Below are 19,799 nucleotides of genomic sequence, written 5' to 3'. Positions count from 1 at the left end.
GCCTTAACAAAGCTGATGATGTTGTCCTCCAGCAGCTGGAACACAAACACATTAAAGGTGATGAGTGAAGGTCTGCTCCAATCATCTGTGTGTGTGTGTGTGTGTGTGTGTGTGTGTGTGTGTGTGTGTGTGTGTGTGTGTGTGTGTGTGTGTGTGTGTGTGTGTGTGTGTGTGTGTGTGTGTGTGTGTGAGTGTGTGTGTGTGTGTGTGTGTGTGTGTGTACAGTGGTTTGATCACAGGCTGACACAGGTTTAGTGTTTTTGTAGACGTACACACCGTAAAGATGGAGTCAGGCTCAGCTCCAGAGGAACCATCCACACCCTCCAAGCTGCTGTGGAGAAGACACAGACACTCAGACATGCTGAGGAGCAGCTGGAGGAAAGCACAGGAAGCTCTGCTAACATCATGTGAACAGTGGGTGATGTCCTGCAGAGCACTAAGTTGGAGACAGAGTCATGCTCAAGGGCCATGTCTCCGAGCCATAGAGCAGGATGGAGAGTACTGCCAAGTTGTCGTTTTGCATGAGATGGAGCAATGCCGCCAGAGTGGTTTCCAAAGAGACTGCAGAGCTGAAGCTACCAGGGCTCTTCTGTGAGTAATTTCTGGTTTTAGGTCCCCATTGTTTGTTACTGTGGAGCCGAGATATACAAAGCTTTTGACCGGCTAAACAATATTGTTGCCAAGCTGAAGAGGGGGTGGATCTGATCTATCACCGACATGCATAAACTTGGTTTTTGTCCAGCTCACTTGAAGGCCAAGCTTCTCTGCCTCTTCACTGTATATGCCCAGGGCATCTCTTAACTGGCTGTAGGATGTGCTGAGCAGGATGGTGTTGTCGGCATACTCCAGGTCAGTCAGATGGTAGCTACCAAAGGACACTCTGGGCACCCGTTCACAAACAGTGTGTGTGTGTGTTCCTCAAATATCTCTGTGAATCAGGATAAGACTGACCTGAGACTTTCAACAAGGCTACTGCTTGGTTCAAGGGTGTGTAACGTTGGATTTGTTTGGAAGCCCCACCCCAAAGCCACATCTCCTGAGTCGACAGACTCGGTGATGATGTTATTAGTCGTAGCTCTACAGTGATTATGTCATCAGTCATCTGCAATGATACCGTTAATAGATTATTTAATAAATGCTTTACAATATCCGTGTGCATCTAAACTGACTGTTGTGGATTAATGACACTAAACGAGTCCGGGCCGAGTCTGTTCCGGTCTGAGGAGATTCGGATCTGTGAGGAAATCCATGTAAATGTTTGTATAGCAGGAAACCAGTGAAGATGAAAAATTATGCTGGCATCAAGATTCACTATAACTGTTAAAGTTTCTGTTTATTTGTATAATATAGGCAGAAGTGTGTGTGTGTGTGTGTGTGTGTGTGTGTGTGTGTGTGATCAGACTCCCTCCTGTTTCCACTCAGGTGTACTGCATTACTCATCAACCAATGAAAACAATGAAACATCAACCAGTGGTGGGTAGAGTAAAAGTACTGTTACTTCATAATATATAATTACTCAAGTGAAAGGAAAAGCACTCGTAAAAATAAGTACTCGAGTAAGAGTAAAAAAGTAGTGAGAAACTTCATATGCAATTTATTATTTCCAAAACAAACCATCACTCCCCGAATGAGAGGCTTGGACATATTCATTAAAAAATCTGTGTGTGTGTCTGTTTCAATCCGTGTGTAAAAAAAAAGTTGTGTGTGTGTAATCCATTCTGTGTGTGTGTGTTACTGTACTATGTGTTTCATAATACTTAATATATATATATATATATATATACACACAATAGATCAAATGGCTCACATCTACAGAGATATACATTTTATTACTAAACACCAACAAGGAAATGACTAATCTATGGGAAGAGATTTGTCATTCTAACAAGCTAAAAAAGAAAGATGAGCTACTCACCAAGTACACGGACACAGTCGTTCAACAGTCAACAGTCGTCTTTCTTTCATTGTATGACAATGATAAAGTTCCCAGCAATCATGGGCTAAAGCTGTCGTACGCCGACAGACAATGGCGTCCCTCCTCCGCTTACTCTCCATAATAGTTTTGAAGCCCTTTCATACAAAAATGGAGACAAATTCAGTCCAATTGAGCGACTGAAACATCCACCAGGAAAACGCATCCACCACTGCTGGGACTGAATTCCCATCAGTCCAAATCCTCCATAGCCTGTCTAAAACTTCTCAGAGCAGCAGTACAGAGACACTCTGGTCCTACGTACAGCCCTACAGCCATCAACAAACACCGCTCTACTCCACCTGCTGCAGAGCTGCTTCTATGCTGGCCGACCCCAACGACAGAGGATCCTCATCAGCCATCAGTGACCCTCTCACCATCAGACGCTCCTGGTCAGTGTAACAGGTCCACACACATTCCTAGTCACTATTATTATTATTATTATTAATTATTATTATTATTATTATTATTATTATTATTATTATTATTATTATTATTATTATTATTATCATATGTCTCACTGTCACAAGGAGCCGAGGTAATGATTTATCAAGTGAACGTGATGCCATTGTTATAATGAAGATCTCTATCATCTAGTATCCATAGAGACGCATCGTAACTGATCAGATTTATTGATCTCTTTGTTAAGACAGACGCTACAGATCACTGTACGCCAAAACTACCCGCCATAAAAACAGTTTCTTCCCTCAGGCTGTCACTCTGATCAACACTAAACAGTCAAAGAGTGTCGGACCTGTTTCTGTTACTGTGATATAACCTGGAACTAAGCATATCAACCCTGGAACAACCTTGTCACTGTGAATGTTCATGGACATAATTTTTTCATTTAAATGTTCACCTATTGCACTACTCATCAATGCACTACTGCACTATTATCTTATTATTATTATTATTATTATTGTATTCTTATTTTATTCATTATTATTATTATTATTATTATTATTATTATTATTATTATTATTATTATTATTATTATTATTATTATTATTATTATCTTGTTATTTTTATTTAGTTTGCACATATTAGTCTAACTACTCTTATATTTATGTTTATACTTCTTTCTTCTTTTTATTTTTCTTTATTTATTTCTTTTTCTTTATTCTAGTTGATTGTTATTATTTAATGTTACACTACCTGAGAGAGCACAGGTCACCAAAAGAAATTCCTCGTGTGTATTCATACACCCCTGGCCAATAAAGTTGATTCTGATTCTGATTCTGATTTGTATTGGTGCCTGTACCGAGTGTCCATTTCCCCTGTTCTTCTTCTTATGATTTTTTAAGCGGTAGTTTCCTCTTCTTCTTCTGCTGCATTGTTGGAGGTGGTTTGGTTGGCAAACAACATGTTTTATACATGCGTGTTTTAATAATAAGTTATATGACTTAGTTATATAACGTATATGACTTATAAGTTACAGTTATAAAAATATATATCAATATATGCCTCCAATTGGAGGGTCAGTCACTTGGTACCAGTGACAACTGCTGGTTTCTAGCGGTATTGCAAGAGTTACAAGTTAAAAGTTGGCTTTTCTACCAAATGTGATACAAAAGTCACATGTACAGAGACAGCCAATAAAATGTCCTGGTTTGATGACAGATGCATACAGATGTGATTACAGACACACAGAATGAATTACACACAGACAACTATGTTTATAAATCCTAATTCTACACATGGATTGTATTACGCACACAAATATTTTGTTACAATAATGGCCCCATACAGTGAAACTACAGATAGAACACAGAGTGTATGAGTGTTCATCACTGTCAAACCTCATGTGTTCTGTTTGCTCTAATTAATAAAAGTTATTAATAATAATATAGTACATGGTGTGAGTAAATGGTGTAACAGGTTATAAACACAGCGTTGACAGGACAAGCTGAAAAGAACACTTAGAATGTGCTGACATGTCTTATTGTCAACTATTGGAGGATTTGGAGAGCCTTTGATAATTTATTACAACATCTCTATGGGTCATAGAGGGATATGGTTACGTACTGAAGCTGGGGCTAATGACCCCCCTAACCAGTAAGCAATTAGAATTTTCTAACAAGGGGGATGCATTATGTAATCACACACCACTTCATCCATTCTATACTAAAGAAATAGTATGAACTTAAAACTTTGATTCCCACAGGGCTACAGTTTAAACCTGTGTTGGTGTCGGGGGGGGGGGGGGGTGGTGTCTTGTATAGGGGCGTGGCTGATAGGCGTTGGCCTATGTGGGATGGGGGGCTATGCTGGCGGCATTGTAGTGGGGTAGTGGTGCCCGCTTAGGGGTGCTTGGGTGCGCCTGCTTGTTGGTCTGTTGGTCTTGGGCAGTGCTGCCTTCCTGTGTTGTATCGTGGGGCTGTGTGGGCATGTGTTGGTAGTGGTGCGGGCGCTCGTGTCTCTGTTGTGGTGGTGGTTGCCCCTAGACCGCTGGAGTGTGTGGCTGGTGCTGTGCTTGGGGAGTGTGGGGTGCCGCCATGCTCTGTGGGGCCAGTATGGTTTATGGTGGGTTTCCTGCCGTCAGTGGCGTGCACAGGGAGACACTAGGTGGTGCTATAGCACCTGCCCTTTGCCCTCTGGACCAAGCAAGTTTTTTTATTTATTTATTTTTTGGTGGCCCATGCTGACATGATCGTCGATTAAAAGCATGTGATAATAATGCCCCAATTAGGAATCCCTCCAGCCCCGCCCCATCCGGACACAAACGGATGCGCTTTGTAGCAGCAGACAGTGCAGAGCTGCAGCATAAACACAACTCCTCCCTTGCCCACCAGCCAGGTAACATATAAATGAATCGAGTCAAGTGTGTTGTTTGCCTCCTAAGCCTCAGTTGTCCGTGTGTGGGATGACCAATCAGAAGCGAGGATTTGGAGACAGAGGGCTGTATCTTTTTAGCGCAGCAGCCGGTGATATGACCAAAACAAAGTCATTTTTCCTCACTGTAAAAACAGGATGCTGAAATTTGCCTCCACAGATTGTTAGAAAAAAGGTTGTTGGAGTAATTTATGAACAAAAATAGTCATGGAGAGTGATTCTCCTTGTTTATATTTAGGTTAACGCTATGTGGAGATGACAATCAAGAGCTGACAGCTGATACAGTGGTCAGGCAGTTAATGTACTTTACAAAATCTTCATTTTTATGAGACAATTCACATACATGTTCATTGTTTCATTGCTTCGTCACATTATACATATTGTAGATTTTGTATCATACATTAACCGCTTGGTTAATAATGAATAAAACAATATGCAATTACATTCAACATGTGACTGTAATGTTTGTTTATTTTTTAAATCTCACACTGCTATAATAAGGCAGCCATCAGTTCTACATAAAGTGCCCTTATTTTTCACTGAACACCTGCCCCCCAAAATGCTCGATGTGTCCCTGGGGCCCACGGTGTCGTGTGCCTGTCTACACCATCTACCTTCTCCTGTGGCTCGCTGTATGGACGGGCCGGGCTTACACCAGACAGGCCTCTTACATGGACACTCCACCTCATGCCCAGCTTGTCATGCCCTCTACCTCTGGCATCTCCTGAACTGGTCCGTTGGCACCATCTGGTGGTCTCCATGCCTCACTGTCCAGACTACTCAACTCTAATCATCAGGATTGCTTCCAGCTGCGGCGGGGAGTGGTCACACCACTACTTAAGACACCGGCAGACCACAAACCGACGCCAAACTGTAAGCATTGCAGACTCTGACCCTCTCAGCCGATGGGATCTCTCCTGCTTCCTTCCCACCTGGAACCATCATCACCGCTGGAATCCCTCAGCTCACTCCACCCTTCAGCTGGTTCTTCCCCACTCCTGTGCCAGGCTCCTTCGTTTCGGCCGCGTTGGCTGCAGCTCGAGCGTCTCTGTGTTCCTGCCCCTTTGGGGTTCAGAGGTTTCCTTTGTTAGTTTAGTCATTCTGAGTTTATGCCTTTAGACCTAGGGTTCTGTTTTTTTCATCAGTAGTTTCCTGATCATTTTTAGTTAATCTTAGTATTAGGTCTCCCTCAGTTTGCTCAGCACTTAATTTCTCCACCACCCCACTTTGGGCGCTGGTAGGTTTTCTGTTGTATTCAGTTTTTGTGAAATAAATCAGTTAAATGTATCTGTGCCTCCTGTTGTGCTGTCTGCGCTTGAGCCTCAGTTCCGTTTCGTGACACAGCTGGTTTCACACATTATCTGTACCACACAAGGGCTAAGGGTAGGGGTGGGCGGTCACTTGTGCTGCCATGTAGTGGCATGGGGTGGCACTTCTCTCTCAAAATGCCATGCCAAACCCTCCAATTTTAAACACACCTCACCACCACCCCACGTCCTGTAGGGGACAACCACTGCCCTCTACCCTCTGGAGTTAATGCACCAAATACACATATACTGTATATAGCACTGCTCCCCCATCCTCTTTCTTTTAATTGCACCCCATACATTAACGAAACACACATTCACACAGGGGTTAGGTAAGTGCCTACCTATAAGTGGGTGGTGGGTGGTTTTACACATTTAGGCCTGTCGGGTGGGGGTCCTGCCCCTCTGTAGATGGCTGGGCATGCGTCTTTGGGGGGTGTGGCTGGGTCCTCAGCTCCCATAAAGGGAGAGTCTGATCAGTCACAGAGCAGAGCAGGAGGAACTAAACCCATCAACACTATCACATTATCAGGAGGTGATCAGTTCTAAACCTCCATCACTGATCACCTGCACCTGGAGCGTCTGCAGTGTTGAACGTGACATCCAACAGCACCGCTGCTACCTATCTTCATTTGAATTTAATGTTTAGTGCTGAGTTCAACAAACTATTCATCAAACACTCACAAGTCTCATACATTACATATAATTTAACTCTAATCTAACCCTAACTCTAAGAATAAACTACACTGAGAAAAGTATTATTGTTGTAATCTGTCCTCAGATCTGTTCAATTCAATGATCTGAATAGAAAGGACAGAAAAAATCCTTACAGTAATATTTGTAAAGTTCTGTTTACAATATTTTGTGGAAAAAAGTAACATTTCCAGGGTTCTCTCCAGCGGTTTTGAGCGTAGGGACCCCCAACGTTCAGTTTTCAGCAACGTTGTAATAATTGCTGCACACTTTTGTTGTTTTGTCATTTATTAAGGGTATTTAGTGTGAAAACTAAGAAAAGTGATTGACACTTTAGTCCACATGGACTGAGAGATGAATCAACACTGCTGTGTGTACGACCTCTGTCCACACGCTTCATAAATACTGATTCTTTTTGTACTGGTGCACATTCTACATTTCATTGGTCTGAACGTATTTAGAACCAGTTCTATGAACGGATCAATAAATGAGGCCCCTGGACCATCAGGAAGACAACCAGCAACCTTCTTTATGTGAACTCACTGTGGGTCAGTAGATGGACCTCCTTTGAAGACAATGGGTACATCCATGGACTGGTCACTTCTAAAGGACACACAGCTGGGTCCAGGAACAGGTACAGGTCCAGGTGTGAGCTGCTTTCTGGTCCTTGAACACACACACACACACACACACACACACACACACACACACACACACATTTATAGCTTTGGTAAGAATCCACTGTTCACTCATTCTTCAAGTGATGCTGCTACCATATATGGTCAATTGGAGGCGTGTCTTATTGCTAACAATCATTGGTGCAAAGTGAAGTCACATGATCTAAACTCTAACACATGTCCATCATGATCTCAGATCAACAGTTAATCTCATCATCAACTAAACACTTCATACACGTCTCAACAGAAGCTCATTGAACCACAACACTAACACATAGTGTTACCATGGAAACACACACTGAACTACACAATACTAACAACAAAGAGCATTACATTAAATACATCTGATCTTTAACTTTGAATGATTTATGTCAGGTTTGATTATAAAATAAGATCTTTGATGGTTCTAAATGATTGTATATGATGTAATAAAGACTAAATCAGTCATTTACAGTAATTAACAACATTTGTGCTTTGGACAGATGGACATGTGTTAGAGTTTAGATCATGTGACTTCACTTTCCACCAATGATTGTTAGCAATAAAAAACTGTAAAGTATCCTGTACTTTTTATTGAGATGATCACAGTCTCCATGTGTTTAAACCATCAGTAATAATATGTTTATATAAATATACGTGTTTATCTCCTCTGTTTACCACACAGTATATGATCCATTCATTGATCAGAGATTAATACAGTTTATTTTATATTGTTAACAAGCATTGGTCCTAAAGTGTGTTAGTGTTTGATCAATAAATGAGGCCCCTGGACCATCAGGAAGACAACCAGCAACCTTCTTTATGTGGACTCACTGTGGGTCAGTAGATGGACCTCCTTTGAAGACAATGGGTACGTCCATGGACTGGTCACTTCTATAGGACACACAGCTGGGTCCAGGTCCAGGTACAGGTCCAGGTGTGAGCTGCTTCCTGGTCCTTGAACACACACACACACACACACACACACACACACACACACACACACACACACACACACACACACACACACACACACACACACACACATTCACACACACAGTGTAACACTGATGTACAGAGGTGTGAGTGCTGAGCTCTGACGTGGTCTCACCTCTGATCTTCAGCCTGGTTCTCATGTTGTTCCGTCACCGTGTCCTGATCCATAGCAGAGACACACCTACACACACACACACAAACTTCTTTACGTTGCCATCAAGTGTGACATAGAACGATGTTCATACAAATAATAATAATAATAAATGATAAGTTGTAGCAAACACATTTTCATTATTTATCTCACTTTTCTCATATTTAGCACATTTTCCTACATTTAACACAACATTTAACCACATATATAGAGGTGTAAAAAAAGCATTACATCTAAATATTTAAATCTAAATCTAAATGGTATATGTTATATCTAAATGTTAAATCTTATATATAAATGTTAAATGTTAAATCTAAATGTTAAATCTAAATGTTAAATCTAAATGTTATACATCATATCTAAATGCTTAATTTTATATTTAAATGTTAAATGTTAAATCTAAATGTTAAATGTTAAATGTTCAAGTTAAATGTTTCGCACATATGCTTATTGACCCCCGCCCCTTGTAACCAATACACCGAGACACACGCAGCCGATCCCACCCACCTCTTCACCCTTCACCGATGCCTGCCTGGGTGATTATGGCTGGTTCTCTTCATGCGGCAGAGATCGAGCGCAGGTGGACGAGCTGCCCTTCACAGTATTCTGTAAACGGTGCTAATGGTACGACCCACATGTGCTGCTACAGTCTGAACTGTGGATGTGACGTGGAGCAGGAGATAGAAAGCAGCATGTCTTTCCTCAAGAAAGGAAAACCAGGACAAAAAGTCAAAGAAAGGGAGAGAAGGTGAAAACAACTGTTTACTCAGTTCTTCAGAGATTTAAAACACTCACATCTTTTTTAGACAATATATTATTTAGTTTGAAATTAACTACGTGCACTCACACATTTATATGCTGGAACATTCATTTTGGACATCAAATCTTAATTGGAAATAAAGTTATTTAAAAAAATATATATTTTGAATATGAAATTTTGCTGCCACTAAGTCTTAAATAGGTATAGCCAGAGTGTCCCCATGATTCTAATCATTTTATATTTACCTTTTATTAACCTTTGTACACGTTTGTTTTGTCTTTGTGTTAGTTATACCCCCTCCCCACAAAAAAAATCAATAAATAAATAAATAACAATAAAAAATTACCAGCCGCCCCTTAAATTGTAGCAAAAATATGCCACAAACACAATATTCAATAAACTATTAAAATATAGTAAAACAGATTTATAAAATACAAACAATCGATATGGAGTCATTAGGTTAATGCCGTTTTTTTCAACCTTGGGGTCAGGACCCCATGTGGGGTCAGCCTGGATTTAAAATGGGGTTTAAATGTCTCGTAATTGGTTAAAAAGTAGGTAAAAACTGATTAAAGTTCTATTTTTAAAGATTTTTGAATTATTGTTTTTCACATACACATCACACACAATAAATAACAAATAACTGTATCCTATACGTAATCGTTCTCAGGGGTCGCTGGACATTGTGATATTAACTCATTCAGATTTTCTACCCCCTCAATGCCAGCCGTTTTAGAGCATTCTGACTGATTTTAAAGACCCACAGAATATTTTCTACTATGACTATCTGAAATCTGAATTCTGAAAGATTGAAGCCTCGACTGTCATGAAAAAAAAAAAAATTGTTTCTGGCTCGTTTCGTTCTTTTGTAATCAGCCGTTGAATAGAGCAAGTTTTACACAAATCTTCAGTTTCAGAGCAAAAAACTGAGAAAAAAGCCTTTTTCTTACAAAAAACCCTGTCAGTGACTTTAACACTAGCATGCCCAAGATTTTCTTACTCCTGTTGCCCTGCCCAGAGGCCGCCAAATGACACTGATTTGCAACTCAGTGGGGCCACCTCTCTTATGTAAATGCAGCCATTCCATCGGAATGTGCAGCTGGGCAGTGACAAACTTTGGGGGTTGGTGTAAATGATGGCCAGTGTTGAGAAACCAGTGTTTCTTCCACGTAGATGATGTTTGTTAATCCAAATAACATTATATGGAATTATTGGATAAGAATGGCCAAATTAATATGAGCCATGTGTGTTTTGATCAATTAATAAACCACAATAAATAAAATTAGAAAAAGAAAAACAGTATTAAAGAAACCAAGCTCCTGTTTCCTACTCCTGTATTTTCACTATTTACTAGTGTTGTGTTCAAGACCACACCATCCGAGACCAAGACTTGCCCGAGACCAGAATGCACCGAGACCAAGACAAGACCAAGACTTTCGGGAGCCGAGACCAAGTCAAGACCAAGACCATAAACATTATTTTTTTCAATTTAAAAATATCTATAAATAAATAAAATTATGACAAGGTTCGACAGTTAAATAACATTCTCTCTTTAATTTTAGTTTATTTTAAATACATTTGACGGACAAAAAACGTGCTACTGATAAATTCACAATTATTCTACATATTTGAAAACAAGATTTTTATGTCAGCTGAATGTACAGCAAGTGTTTAAAAGTATTTCTGCCAATAAATAATGATTCTGATTCTTTGAGTTGTGCAGGTCAACAGGTCACAGATTTCACAAGATCATTTTTTAGTTTGAAAAAGCCTTTAAACAGGTTATTTTATTAATTCACTTAGTTGATATAGCTTAATTTGGTTACTGTAATATAACTAGGATATTCAATTAACAAAGGTTTCCAACTGTAACTGTAAAAGTGAAACTTTCTGAAACAACACTACAAACAAGTTGTCAGCAGTGTAAAAAACATAGAGCTACAGGTAGATGTGAAACTAAATAAAACAAACTCAAACCCTGAAACAGTCATGTGACAAATCAACCAATTGTTCTTGTTGAGAATTATTATTATTATTCTGGATACAGTGGAAACAGAAACTATAAATAATTATATTGTGAACCTGTTTATATTGTAGGGAACATATTATATACATACATGTAATTGGAGTCTAAAGACACAAAAAAACACCACTTTAAAAATAAAATAGACTAATATAAGACCTCTTTACAGTTATTTGAGACATTCTGGCTTGTGCAACTCTGCGGCGATGACGCGCTGGTGACGACATAATCCAAGATGGCGGCGGCCTGGACTACAGCCGACATTATGTAATAAAGCCTTAAAAGACATGGATATAATGAAAAGAGTGGATGGACAGAGGCATAAACATGCAGACTTTCACACGGACACACACGGATTTATTAAACACATACAGACTTATTAAACACACACAGACTTATTAAACACACACAGACTTATTAAACACACACAGACTTATTAAACACACACAGACTTATTAAACACACACAGACCTCAGTAAACACGGTAAACGGAACAGGCTTCACCGCTCGGCTGGCACTAGGACCCAGAGGCAGAGTAAGTGCGTCACCTATCCAGCCTTCACAGGCTGTAATATCATCAGTTTATCATTTTACCAGTTATTAGAGCTACTGTCTTTACCAGGGAGATAATATTTATTACTGGTGATTGTTTTCTGGAGTTTTACTGGGATTTTTACCAGTGATTAGTTCATATCTACCTTGCGCTCCGCGGTCCAAACTGACACCGTAGCCACACACGTATGAGTGTCACACACGTCACTCAGTCACATTAAGGAAGGTTGTGGTCATTATACAGGGTGGATTAAATAATGAATAAAGGATTGTTTTATCCCGTTCTTCTCCGTGTTATTATCACATTATAAAAAAGTTTAAAAATAGCAGGAATTAGTGCTGGTCTCGAACGGTCTTGAGAGAAAATCCCGAGTCCGAGACAAGACCGAGTCAAAATGCTTCAGAGTCCGAGACAAGACCAAGACCTTTAAAATTTGGTCTCGAGACCAAGACCGGTCTTTACCACCACAACACTACTATTTACCTTTATTGTTTTTGTGCTTATACATCAAATGTATTGTTGCTATTTATGGTAAAGCAAGATTTCCGAGTGTGAAAAGGACTGTTTGAGTTCTCACTTTAAAAAGGTAAATTCACGAGGTCCACCATTCACTAACCAGGTCCATGAATTATTTTATTAAGCTATTTTTTTACAAATTTGAAGAAAGTGCACAAGATGCACAAAGAATCAATGCTTCAACAGGGAAAAACAATCTTAATCTCTGTTTACACCATCAGTTATGCTGACATTATCCCTCTTGACCTTTGACCCAATGAGGAAGTACTGAACCATAGTGAAAGTTTGAAAAGGCTTATCGTGTGTGCTTTGTGGAAGGGTGGGCGAAGGTGTTTTCAACCTCTGGTGCCACACTGACTGTTTATGTGCCTGGTCATGCTAGTGTTAACATGGAGGGAGAGACTAGCTGTCAGTTGTATATCACAAAGTTAAACAGCAGGTAGGATAGAATAAAAGGATCCATATGGATTAAAAGCATTTAAAAGACCAAGATAGATAAATAATAATTTTGCCCTTTTTTTGTTTTCTATAAGGAAACAATGTTCAGATGTTAGAGTTGTCACTAAAGCAAAAAAAATACCTTTAAAGCACATGTATCCAGTGTTGTATGATATATCATGTAGAACATATAATAAATAATAACTCTGCTTAGATTGAGTAACTTTACTCTCTCATTCTTTAAGTTATTTATTTTATTTTATTTATTCAGTTTATTTCCGACATGGTTACATTCACTTTTTTTTTTTTTTTTTTTTTTCTTTTTTTGTACATGCCGAAAAAGGAGACGAGAGAAGCAGTTTGCTTATCCGGGTCCCGTCCCCTGTTTTACCATCGCAAATTTACATGGGTTTACATGTCTCTCTGGTCAAACATTCTTGATTTCTTCTGAACGTCCATCTGTAGTCAGTGTTGTCCTCTCTATCTTTGTTTGTGTTCGCCTTGTTCCCTGCCAGACGTTGTTAGCATTCCTCCAGTTCAAGAATAGTTCCTCTTTCGAAGGTGTTTGGAAGGTTTTTCCCTTTTCATCCACAATGTCACCTTGTTTTGTCTCTACATCAAGGGTAATCCAGCTGTTGTTAGTTCCATTGGCAGTGTTGTATCCTCCACTGTCTGATGATGGGATCAGATCGTTGTTAGCAGACCCGAACCCACAATCCCCAGCCAGTATTTTAATGTAATATATCTTAGTTCATAAGCGTGTTTCTAACTGCTGTTGTTAGTTTTATTGGCAGTGTTGTATTTTCCACTGTTAGATTTAACTTGTATAAACACATTATTATATCCCAGCTCATAAGCAAGGCAGTAATTTCATTGTATAAAAAAAAAAAAACGTGTTTCTAACTGCACATATGACAATAAACACTTTGAATTTAAATTTAATGTAATCCTTAATCACCCCACCACCTAGTAATTGAAATGAATAAATGACAGACCTTTTTTACTCTTGGTTTCACATTTAAATCGGTCTCCGTAAAATAATCACAGTCTGAGTTTTATTTCCAGTGTTTATATAGATCTGGGTCCATATCCATGATTACCATCAGTAGTGTTGTTGTTTAGGTGGATCCTTCGTATTTTCCCAAGTTGTCCATCGTTTTGACGAGAACTGGTTTTCCGTCCTCTTCTTCCAGGATGTAAATCCTGCAGTTTTTTGACCAAGTCTTCATAATCTTTCCTTCTTTTTTTATTTGGCGTGCTTTCCATGCAATGCTTGCATTTTGTTTCGTCAGGTTTTCATTGATGTACACCTTCGTTCCCTTGAGTTTATTTCTTTGCTTGAGTAGTTCTCCTTTGAATTTTATATTCGTGAAGGCTGGTATCATTTTTCTTTGGCAGGAGATGGCAGGAGTTGATGTTGTCAGGGTTCAGGACAATGTCCTTCGACTTCAGGAAGTCAATGACCTGTTGTTCAATCGATTTTGTTTCTTCGTCACTCCTGGGTTTTATCTTTAGGCCTGTGATGATGACATCTTTCTCTCTTTCCTTTTGTTCCAGCTGTTCAACCCTCGCGTTCAACAATTTTATCTCTTCAGCATTTCTTTCATTCTTTTCTTTCAGTACCTTTGTTTCGCTTTGTAGTCTTTCCAGTGAGTTTTCCAGCGTCTTTTCCAACGACTTTATCTCGGCAGATAGGTTTTGTAGACCCTCGCGTATCATCTCCTTGACCTCTTCCAAACCCGAATTGGGTTCTGAAGGGCCTCCCTGCGGTTTTTTCACCATTTTCCTTCAGTCTTGGGCCCAGTTTTTCAGGCTGTTCAGGCTGTTCAGCTGTAGCCAGCTGTAGCCAAGGTCGTGTTATCGGAGCAAACGAAAACACGTCTGCTGTCTCCAAAGACCAGAGTAGAATAGTTACAGTGGGGGCTGAACATTTCAAGCTGCATTTTCAATTTATTTTGACAGGTCCATAATACAGCTTTAGAAACTTATCTTACAGAAATGAAAAATAACAATAAAAACAGTTAGATTGATACATTTGTTTTCATTCCTTATTTATGAAGCAAAACTCGAGACATTCTGTATATATATATATATATATATATATATATATATATATATATATAATTATATTAATAATTATTTTTTGCTACCCCCTGGCAAGAATCTCAAACTCTGCCTATGGATCCAGTTAAAATGATTGGTTAATAAGTGTAATAAGTCTTTAGTTTATTTTACAGGAAGTTCACAGAAGTGTCTAACCTTGTTTACGTTTCCAAGATTAAGATTGTCTCTTTGTTTTGTAAAAAGGAGATGTGGTGTAAAGGTTCTCTTGAGCGTTACCTAGAGCTGTTGTTATGATCAGCCAATAGAATCTGTGTAAAGAGTCACATGATTAAAGGCCAACAGGGTAAAGGAGTTTAGAGTGTAAAATAAAGATCTTAATGTGACGACAGCCTGACTCCTGTGTACATTCCTCTAAATAAAAGACGTGACACACACCAAAAACATTGACTTGTCCTAACCTGCCAAAGTATCAAGTTACATGATCCTCTCACATACATTCATGTCCTCAGGGTGAGGTTAAAACCAGTCCAACCTGTAGCTGCTCCCCATGATGAGTTTAAAGCAAACACACACACAACTGTAATATTTCTCATCAACACACTGAGCCAATACAAATATTACAGTGAAGAACAGTTTTTTTCAATCATTTTAAAAAGGATGGATAAATCTCAGTCATACATTTCAACAGTAGAAGCTTCAACACAAACCTGTCAAAAATCAAACCTTGTTTAAAACTGTTAAAGGGTTACGGGGTAAAATAATATATCATTGTAGAAATGGAAACAAAACAATAAAAAAAAAAAAAAAAAAAAAAAAACTAGTAGTAGTATTTTTTTTGTTTTTTTACATGTGGTGATTTTAACATTGATTTTTTTAAACCCAAAAAACAACAACATTTATTAACTCAATGTAGATCATGAGCCTTTACCTATTAATAACACATCCAACTACTCATACTAAGACACTAATAGACAATATTTTCACTTATGGAATTATTATTAATAAAAAATACTATCCAGAACTTTAAAGGATCAAACAAATAAAATTTAGGATAATTAAACAAAAAAAAAAGATAAGTGTTGAAACAGGATTGGAAAACAGTCTATGTTGACCATGTGGAAAAAAGCCTATGAAACATTCATATCAATAAAAAATTCTTTTCTGGTAAAGAAACTTTTAAAGTTTAAACTTGAAAAAAAGCCATGTTTAAACTAATGGTTTAATAAAAGCATGAATAAAAATAAAATGGATTATACAAAGACTACAAAGACCTACAAAGCCACACTAACAAGAATGATGAGAATCAACAGAAAGGAATACGACAGCAATTTACTGATGGAAAACAAAAACCACATGAAAATACCAGAGACTCTCAGAGAACTCCTAACTTAGCCTAAACATTGCTAGCAAGGAATCTGAACTTAACAGTGATTCATGAAGCCTTTGATACAGTTAACTACCAAATCAGTGACCTGAATGTGTGTTTATTTGTACTTACCTTGTTTGATGAAAATGATGAACTTATTTGCCTTGTGTTTTATGTTCAAAGGTTTTTATTCTTTCTTGTCACTGGAAAGAATAAAAATAAGAACGAGTGAAATCCTGAGTCTGATCAAGTTCTTCCTTTTTGAAGTGTGTGAAGCCACGATGTTATAAAGACACTTTGACACATACATTATCACCAGAGGAGTAGCTTGTCATTAGGCAAAGCAAGCAGCTGCCTGGGGCCCCCTAAGCCACCAGGGCCCCTCCGAGGGCCAACAAATTTGACACAAAGAGCCCAGAGAACTAACAAGTTGCAGTGACAACTTGCTGTTACAAATTTCCTGACTGGGCCCCCTCTGCTGAGCCAACCCCTCCCCTCCTGTCTCTCAGTGAGGGAGCGGCTCATGCAGGCTGTGTGCTGAAAAGGAGGAAGAGGAGAAAACAATGAGTGTAAAAAGTGACTTTAGCTGTGTGACAGTCCTTAACTTACTGTAAGTTTCATGTGTGGAACTAGTTTGCCGTGCTAACAGGCTAGCATCACTGTATCACAGTCAGACAACATGCATCCCAGCGTTCTATAAATCAAAATGTAATTGAGCAGTACTTTCATCTAAATAAAAATGACTGTTTAAATGACCAAGCTGACCTAAGAGGTACAAAATTATTGGTATTTGTGTGAATGTGTGAAAAAATGTCATGTAGCCTACTTCCTACCTAAGCAACTCTGTGTATGCACTGTGCAGCCAGTCAGTGAGTAGTATCATGTCAGGCAAAACAGTCTAAATGACATATATTTGATTTGAACTTGACTTGGATAAGTTGGACTTGTTTTAACAGTGCCATAGTGGTGTAAATATGTTATAAAAGAATGATGTCTCGTCATCTACTGTATAACTAAATTATATTTATTTTTTTCCCCTTTTTACTCAGGATCACTAAGAAGGTTTGTTCAATAAAGATATGGAAGACCTGATCACTGCTTTTGCACAAGCCAAGTCTGGAAAACACCACTGCTAGAGCCAATGAAGCATTTGTAGTTGTTGAACATCCAGCAAAATCCAGTTTTTCACTTTTTTGTCTTTAGTACTTAACCTAATTTTTATTGCACATGTATCATGTTTAATCGTTGTTGTTTTTTTCTCTAAAGTTGTGCACGTGTAAATATTTGGTGCCAACTGCAGACAATGCACTATGTAAACTTGTGTACAAATTTAATACTTTTTATTATTCTATACTTTTGTAGGTACATTTGACTGTTTTGTTTTAAAGGATATGCAGAACTTCAGTTAAACTGGAGACCAAGAACAGCGGTGTATGAATATTTTTTTTCCTACCACTTGCAAATCTGTAGCTCAGACTACACTCCCAACAAATTTGGGAGTCGTGCACAGAGCCAGGCCACTTTGCTTCCACATCGGTGATGAGGTAGGAGGCATCACATATGATCTTCACAGTGCAGAGGATGACATGGGTTGCAATGAAGTAGAAATACATTTCCATGTAAATGAGTATGATCACTGTTCTACCTGGCTGTAAAATGATTTCCTATTCACATAGTCTGCCTCATTTTCTGATGGAGCAATTTGGAATTTGTGTTCCATCCACACAGCCCAAAACATGTGGGATCCCTGCCAAATTAGAGCTGATCAAACTACTCACCCACCTGTGTGGTTGCAGCACAATGCATGTCATTTAAATAATACAGTATACAATTTGTACTCACCTGCAATCCTGTAGAATTCACCCTTTGTATTAGCCACAGGCTTGTATCCTGGGAACTTCACAAACAAAGGAAGTAGGCATTTTAGTGCCAAAACAACCTTTCTGATGAACCTGCATACTGTTGATTTCCCAAGTGCTCAGCATCCATAATATTTTAAAGGAACCTGCTGTTAGTGTTACCGGCGCCAGCCCTAGGGGATAGCTGGGCGGTAGCAAGTGGCAACACAGCTAGCGTTAAGACTGTGTAGCCTAATGGTAAGTGGCTGTGGAGAGACACGGAGCACACGTTAGTCTGACCAAAGCCTGTTTAATTCTGAAAATCATTCACATAAGACATAATCAATGACATAAGACATAATCAAATGATAAAAGACATTAAAATAAAATACAATAAAAAAACATTACGTCTTAAATAAAATATATAAAAAGACAAAATAAAATATTACTTCCAACATAAAACAATAAACATTCATTCTTCACTATTTCAAATATAATGTTACACAATAAGTGTATTAATAATACTAATTTACAAACTTTCACTCTCATACTGCTCTCTAACACACACACACACACACACACACACACACACACACACACACACACACACACACACACACACACACACACACACACACACACACACACACACACACACACACACACACTAAAGGAAAAGTGCCTCTGAATGGCAGCAAACCCATACAAAAATACATAGAAATAGTTTTCTACTCGGCTCTAAACACATTAACTGTATAAAAGTCTCTTATAATCAATACCCATGACACTGGTTATGTTTCCTGTGAAAATATAGCTTATACTATGCTCCTCCACGGCTCAACACGAGGCTATAATGGCATCCGTGGAGAGAACGTGACTACAGCAAACTTATACAAAACACTGCTTTACTTCGACAAAACTCTCAAAAATAAACACAGGTAGTTACACAGTCAGTGCGGATACCATTTAGACCAAGTTACAGTTACCAAAATGAACTTAAATGAGTTTACCTGTGGAGAGACACGGAGCACACGTTAGTCTGACCAAAGCCTGTTTAATTCTGAGGCTGCGCCAGCGTAGCTCTTCTCGTCCCCACAGTGCGCTTACAGCGACATCTACTGGTGTGGAGGTACATGACAAATAAAACACTTAGTTCTAAAATATGAAAAATAAAATAGAGGGGGTGTCTGTTTCTAAATGAAAACTTAAAATATAGCATTTTTCAACCTACTACACTCTCCCCTGCTTTCAAAGATGACTCTGGCATCTTTCACTAAGTGTTTCAAGTCAGGTTACACACATATTGAGTGTAAATACTTGGTCTGTCAGAAAAGTAAATGTTAGTCCAGTCTGTTCACATCTGACATGTCCAACCTGGTGTCTGGTAATAGTACATGTCAGGTTGTGTCAGGACGTGGGGCAAAGAATAAGGAACATAAGCAACCATCATGTTTGCCCCTGGTCCCCATGCTTGGTAAGAGGGTTGTCCAACGTGGTCGTAAGTGAACATTTGTCTTGGTCGAACTGTTCTAGTCGATCTGCGAATCGTTTCCTCATGTGCATTTGCATTAGGCACATTATTGGACAGTTGTTCCATTTCAAAATCTTCTGTGTCGTTGACATTGTCTATTGCG

The 19,799-nt window shown here is 38.8% G+C and overlaps 1 long non-coding RNA gene across 10 annotated transcripts; it reads right to left on the bottom strand.

The window, feature by feature from the left end:
- Positions 1-273: 273 nt before the first annotated feature.
- On the bottom strand, positions 274-16,642 carry LOC114459190 (uncharacterized). Of its 10 annotated transcripts, none has more exons than XR_003673255.1 (7): positions 16,460-16,642; positions 9,115-9,308; positions 8,572-8,637; positions 8,295-8,417; positions 7,348-7,470; positions 1,916-2,070; positions 274-331 (listed from the first exon to the last, which is right to left on the bottom strand). It is a non-coding gene; the product is annotated as an uncharacterized LOC114459190 (long non-coding RNA). The 10 variants fall into 10 exon arrangements; XR_003673257.1 differs by having other exon boundaries at positions 274-328; XR_003673261.1 differs by having other exon boundaries at positions 7,348-7,464.
- Between the last annotated feature and the right edge of the window lie 3,157 nt (positions 16,643-19,799).

This window comes from Gouania willdenowi, unplaced genomic scaffold (genome assembly GCF_900634775.1).
Source record: "Gouania willdenowi unplaced genomic scaffold, fGouWil2.1 scaffold_273_arrow_ctg1, whole genome shotgun sequence".
NCBI classification, from domain to species: domain Eukaryota; kingdom Metazoa; phylum Chordata; class Actinopteri; order Blenniiformes; family Gobiesocidae; genus Gouania; species Gouania willdenowi.
This window is presented reverse-complemented; position numbering and strand designations above follow the sequence as displayed.